The sequence below is a fragment of the Diceros bicornis genome, chromosome 14 (genome assembly GCF_020826845.1).
Source record: "Diceros bicornis minor isolate mBicDic1 chromosome 14, mDicBic1.mat.cur, whole genome shotgun sequence".
Taxonomy (NCBI): Eukaryota; Metazoa; Chordata; class Mammalia; order Perissodactyla; family Rhinocerotidae; genus Diceros; species Diceros bicornis.
In genome coordinates this window covers 63,962,157-63,968,901 of record NC_080753.1, presented here as the reverse complement: position 1 = coordinate 63,968,901, position 6,745 = coordinate 63,962,157, and the positions used below count along the sequence as shown (strand labels likewise).

At 43.1% G+C, this 6,745-nt stretch overlaps 1 pseudogene; it reads left to right on the top strand.

The window, feature by feature from the left end:
- The first annotated feature begins 801 nt into the window (after positions 1 to 801).
- LOC131413394 (protein ZAR1-like) lies at positions 802 to 3,567 on the top strand (annotated as a pseudogene).
- The last annotated feature ends 3,178 nt before the right edge of the window (positions 3,568 to 6,745 follow it).

Here is a 6,745-nt window from a genome sequence, read left to right as displayed (position 1 = left end):
TCCAGTGCTAAGATGAATGACTGCCTGAAGTTCAGCCTATTGTAAACTTGGTTCCTGTCCTTTATGAGGAACATTCCAGTTAGGGGATCAAAAGCAGCAGCTTTCCAGTGAGCTCTGTCATTTTTGTGATGGTGATAATCCCATTTGAGAAGTACACAAACTCCCTGGCAAGGGACTTAGGACAGGGAAGATCACTCCTTCCTACGGGTGGAATATGCCAGAGGGCTCAAGTTTGACTCTAGCCTGTAGGTAAAATTTCATTTTATCAAGAAGGCCTTGGTGGCAATGCTGAGCTTACAGGCTGCTGTTTTCATGACTCAAGGCACAATGGGAAGCTGGTATGAAGGATCATGGGCTCTGGGCCTGTGAGAACCTTTATTTCCATGAGAGCGCAGCAATTGATGCTCTAATGGCATGTAGCTTGGGGCTGAGGAGGTCAGTTTCTTGCCCTGGAAGCCCATGGGCAACTTATGGCCATTATGAGTGGTTCTGGAGACCCCAGGAGGCATGAGAGGAGGCTGCTAAAGCCTTTACAGTGAAGGAGTCGTGGGTGTGGGTGTGTGGCACTAATGGGAGTGTCCCTTGCATTGCAATTTGGACAAGTTAAAAAGTCTTTTTTTTTTTTTTTGGGAAGTCTCATTTAAGGAGGGGTGATTTGTGAGTAACAGCATAAATGGGTTTAGGCAATATTTGTGATGAGGAATATGTTGCCTCCAGAATCCAAAAAGACTTAAATGACACTGGGCTTGTTTTAATGTGGGTGCTGAAAGAGTCAATAGTTTTTTCTTGACAGTGTCAGGGATGGAGTGGCCTTTGGCTTATCAAGTAATTTTCAGGAATTTAACCAAGGTGGTGGGGCCTTGCACTGTGTGCGGGACTGTGGTCCATGCCCTTTCTGTGAGTTCCTTTGCGAGTATGTATATGTCCTGAATGAGTCTGTCAAAAAGTCTCCTCAGAGGAGGATGTCATCAATGTAAGTTATCTCTGTGCTTTTGGAGAAAGTTGGATGTGGTTATGATCTTGCCTGCAAAGATTCTGTATTTTAAACTCTACCAAATTTCTGGATGATCCATGAATCAGGTATGTGCACTATGTACACATGTGGCAGACTCCAAACAAGCCCCCCAGCTCAGACTAAAAGAACCGAACTGAGATTTGAACTGTTGCTCAGGTGACCAATTTGTCCCAATCTGCACAGGACTTTCCTGGTTTTAGAACTGAAAGTCCATATCCCAGGAGCCCCTATCAGTTCCAGGAAAACTGGGGTGCCTGGTCGTCCCAGCCACTTCCCAAAAGGCTGGGTTTTCAGTTCGAATCCAGCGACATTAACTGTATGCTAAGACAAACAAAAAAACAGACTCCAGGAAGAATATAACAAAATCCAGAGTCTCTGTAACATAATATTCACAATGTTTAAGATACAATCGAAAATTACTAGACAGGTGAAGAAACAGTAAAATGTGACCCATTTTTAAGAGAAAGACAATTACCGGAGACTGACACCCAAGAAGACCAAATTGTTGAAATCAACAGGCAAAGATTTTAAAACATATATTAACCACACTCAATTATGTAAAAGAAAATATAGTCATAATAGGTGAAAAGACAAGAAATTTCAGGAGGGAAACAGAAACTACAAATAAGAACCAAATAGAAATTGTCTTGAAGGCAGATCAAAAAAAAATTTCCAATCTTAATAACAGAGAAAAAAAGATTTAAAAAATAATGGACAATCTCATTGACCTCTGGTGTAACACTAAGAGATTATGTAAATGGAGTCCCAAAAACTCCATTTTTGGAGGAGAAAGAGAAAATGAGGCCAAAAAAAAATTCCTCAAGTTTGATGAATGAATGAGTAGATCAGTGAGTGCTACAGAACTATGATATCAGAAGAAAACAATAAATTAAAAGACCCATATTTGTCTTGTTATTCTTGGCAGAGTTTTACTAATACTATACAAGAAAAAATGGATAGTTATTAAAAACTTGTGGTAGTTTTTAATAGCCAGCACATTATTTGTATATTCTCCCAAATATATTATTTGCTTGAGTTAACAGTTCACTAACGTATATGTAATTTTCATCATTTAGTTTCAATTTGTCTCAATCAATCCTTTAAAGAGTGCTACCTAGTCTAGATAGATCAAACCTGTGGGTTGGATCACTGTCCAGGTACCTGGAGAGGGAACACAGACTAGAATGCTATAATCCCACAGTGCTGGTGCTAGAGAGCCTATTTCTGATTGAGTGTGCTGCCCCATGTACACACTCACTGATGTATTTGTATCCTTGAGGAAGCAAAATTTGCCTCAGCTTTTTAAAAGTACGAATTATAGTCTGTCTTGGTCGGGAAGCTCTGCTGAAACCTGTCCACTATGGGTGACCCTGCTGGTATTTGAAATACCGTTGGCATAGCTTTCAGTATCACAGCAACACCTAGCTGCCACAGTATGACAACTGACAGACAGACAGGTGTTGTGGTTCCCTGACCGGGAAATGAACCCCGGGCCGTGATGATGAGAGTGCAGAATCTTAACCACTAGACCACCAGGGCTGGATTTAACAGGCTTACGGAAGGCTAATAAACCAGACACCAGCATATGATATGAATCCACCAAAAAAGGATGGAGAACCAACTTGATCAGGAGAGAGAAGAGGCAGATGAAGGTGAAAAGTAAAATGAGGACACAAAGAAACTGCACCAGGATGTTGTGAGCGGATGGAGAGCTCTGTCCATATTCCCTAGGGCTTGTACCAGGGCTATAGGGACACACTGCCTTTGGCCCAGCCTGAAATTTCTGAGCACAAACGGCCCAACTGGAGGCAAAACACCCATTCCCCCACTTTCCTGGCCAGGCCGGGGCTGCTGGTGCCCGTGAATGCCTCCCACTACTGCATGCACACATACAAGAGGGCGCAGCTTAAAGCCATTCTCTCCCAGATGAACTCCAGCCTGAGCCTGCGGCTGTGCAAGGCTAACAGGTGAGCCCGCAGGTGGACAAGTTCATGCCATGCTCGCTGGGGCTTGCACTTTGCGCACGTGCTTCCCCTAGGGCAGCACGGGCCATAAGCCACCCCTGCCAGCCTGGGGAGTCTATTAGCTGGTGATCGGCTGCAGGGGATTGATCCAACTGAGGAATGATGGGGAAGACAAGAGAGGAAGGTGCTTGAGGGCCCTGCGGAGGCCAGCCACCAGCAGTCAGAAAATGACAGGCAGGAGGAACTGGGGCAGCCGGATGCGCTGGGGCAGGAGGATGCTGGGAGTCCTCGGGAAGGGAAGAGCAAGCAGCCACAGGGAGATGCTGCCGACGTGCCCTGAAAGTCCAAATTCCAGTTTTTGGAACCAAAATATGGCTATTTTCACTGTAAAGATTGTAAGATCAGATGGGAGAGTGCTTAGGGTTGGTGCATTTCTGGAACCAATAAGGTTTATTTCAAACAACTCTGTTTCGAATGCCAAATGAGTTTATCCCTTATCGAGTAGAAGCAATCCATGTCGGACCTCTTCCAAGACTCACTGTTCCTGTCCTCAATAGAAAAGACATTGAACTAAGGAGGCCTCATTGACAAGACCTGCGTGGTCGTGCAAAGACTCCAGATGCCCCGTGACAATATTGACAGCTTCAAATAGGTCACGTGACATGCAGTACGTGGATGGGATGCGGGAACTCTTGTTGTAACTGAAGCCTGAACTGGCATTGGAAAATGGAATAGGCTTTTGTACTTTTTGTAGGCTGTATAACAGTTGTACTATGTGAATGGAATAAAATAAATGCATGTAAAATAGAAAAAATAAAGGACCCAACCTCAAACCATCTTGGAGCCTGGGGGCCTTGAAGATTCTCTGAACTCGTCACACAGGTTACACAGGCTGTCACCCGTTCATGGCAGTCAGCAGCCTTCAACACAGGGCTCACCACAGGGAGGGACACAGAAGGTTCTCAGTTCAAATCTCACTCCTAGATTCTTGCTGTATTCTTGTTTCAGGGCTGCTCCTTAGGAGATGCTACTGGTTTGACAACATTCTCTTCCTTTTGTCCTCAGAGTTGGGTGAGACTAAAGTTTCAGAGTAAAGTGCATGAAATGCCTAATACACTGCAGCTCGGTGGGGGATTAACACCTAGAAGCATTGTTTGCAGGCTGGAGAAGAGTCTTAATGACACAGCAAAGGAGAGATGGCACAGAATAAGGATATTGGAGGCTTTCATTCAGTAATTCCATCTCTACAGCAGTGGTTCTCAAAATGTGGTCCTGGACAAGAAGCATTAGCATCACTTGGGAACTGGCCCCACAGCAATCTGAGCTTCACCAAGTCTTCCAGGTTGTTCTGATGCTGAAGTTTCAGTAGTCACTTCAAACTCCTTTCTTGTATTGTTCCTTTGCCTGAAAAAGTCCCTTTTATGCCCTTCCAATGATATTTAGATATTCATACTTAGATATTTCTCCAAAATGCTCTCTTAAGAATAGAAAGAAGTCAGTGAACTTTGGCTTTTAGACAGGACTCTGTGAACCCCAAATCCAGCTTGTGACTTGTTTTTACATAGCCCTTTCTAAATAAGGAAAGTTTTACATTTTTAAAAGTTTGTTACAAATAAAAAAACAGAAGAATAGGTGACAGATACAGTATGGCCCTTAAAGCCTAAAATATTTACTGTCTGGACCTTTAGAGAAAAAAATCTGCTGACCCCTTCTTTTAATGTCCCAAGAATCTTATTTAATTTGAATTAAACAGCCACATTGCTTCTGTAAATGTTCTAACATCCAAATTTATGGTAGAATAAACTTGTTCCTCAAAAACAATGCTTTAATTTGTGGAATTGTGTTTTTTTATTAGTGAAATTTAAACTCTACCTTGTTTTTTATGACTGCCTATCCTCTGGTTGGAAAGCAACAGGTACCCTGTACTTCATTTTCATTTGTATTTCATTCTCAATTGACAAATATTTATTGAGAGGACACAAAGATTAATAAAGCTGAATTCTGCTTTGAGTCCTTAAGAATGCATTAGAGAAATCTGACGTGTACTTGGATAACGTGTGAGTGCTGTGATCGAAGCCTGTGTAAGGGTCCTTGGGAACACAAGTAAGGGGACATTTATTTAGTATTCCATTATAGGGGTGTACACTCACTTGTGTAGGGGAGAAAGAGATATCCTCTATCTACTCTGGGTGCTTCTGGCTGGGCTAAAAATTAAGTTGACATGAGACAGAATAACAGGAGAAAATCAAACAAAGCTTTATAACATGTCTACCTGGGAGAAACTCAGGAAAACTGAGCAACTCGCCAGAATGATGGAGGCAGTCATTTTACATACCATCTTCAGCTAAAGACAAAGGAGGATGTTGGCGGTGGGAGGAGTCAGTTATGGGAGATGACCAGAAAAGCACAGTAAACACGAGTAAGGTTATTATGCAGATGTAAGTCCTTGCCTTCAGCACTGATAAGAGTTTCTAAAGATGAAGTCATCCTCTCTTCTTCCCGGTACAGAGAGGGAGGTAACTTTGCAGATGGAGATTTTCCTTACAAATGTAAACGTCTCTTACAAAGGGTAAATTCCACTTTTCAGGGCTACTCCCATGTCTGCAGTTTTTGAAATTAACCAGTTCAAAATAGTCCTCATGCCAAAGAGACGCATTTTGGGGTGGCCAATTCTGATCCCCTACACTTGTTTATCCTGTGCCCCGATGACAGACATTTTGGTTGTTTTCAATCTTTTCTTTTTTCTATCAAAATGATGCTGCCATGCGTAACCTTGTACACAGCTCATTTCACCCATGTAAGACAAATTTCCAGGAGTGAAATTGCTGGGTTAGAGGCTCTGTGCTGAGAGACTGACTATACCAATGGACAATGGCCAGATCATTGTCTATATGAAAATAGAGCTCTGACCCAGGACCTGCAGCAACCAGCCCAGGAAACCACTCATTATCTACAGGAACCAGTCCAGAAAGTCAAACATTGTCTGCGGCAACTAGTCGGGAAAGCCAAACAATAACCTCTGTAACAGTTGTCCCCAAATGGCCAAGACTTGATTAATAACTGACAACTTCCTTAATTTTTGCCCCTGTTTCCAACTTAAGACCAACTGAAGAAATCCAAATGTGTACCCCTACCCAATCACCTGGGATGCTCCACCTCTAGTTAGCCTACCTACGGCTTCCCCATGCCAACAACCTTCAATCAGGGTACACCTGAAGCCTTCCATTTATTCCATCTTAAAGCTTTCCTGCTCCTCTGCCTGCCTGTGAGTCTCTGCCAAACATAAGTGATGATGGATGACTCCCTTGCTATAGCAGGCTCTGAATAAATAAGCTTTACTTTTCTAATTTAGTTGGTCTTTGCTTATTTCCACAGCTATAGTGGAGGTGCCACTGAGATGGTCTGCACTGCCTTTTGCCACAGACTCCAGCCTTCAACCAGGTGTGGAACCCACAGAGACCCCTGTGCCTTGCTGCTCACGGTACTGATGTGCTAAATCAGTACTGGGTCTACACTGCACTCTCTCTGCTTTGAGTTCCTTGGCTATTTGTTCTCAGTTTGGTACCCAGGTTTTCTTATTTGTTCCCATTTTTTGGCATCCTTCGTGGAGTCAGGCCATTCTTTTTCAGCCCCTTTTGCTACCCTTTGTGTTACTGTTTTGTGTTGTGCTGTCATAAGAATGAAATCACAGGGTAGAACATAGGCATAAGCTCTATAAGCCTGTTGTTTGAGTTGAACTTACAGACCAGTGTGTTTGCAGTTCTCA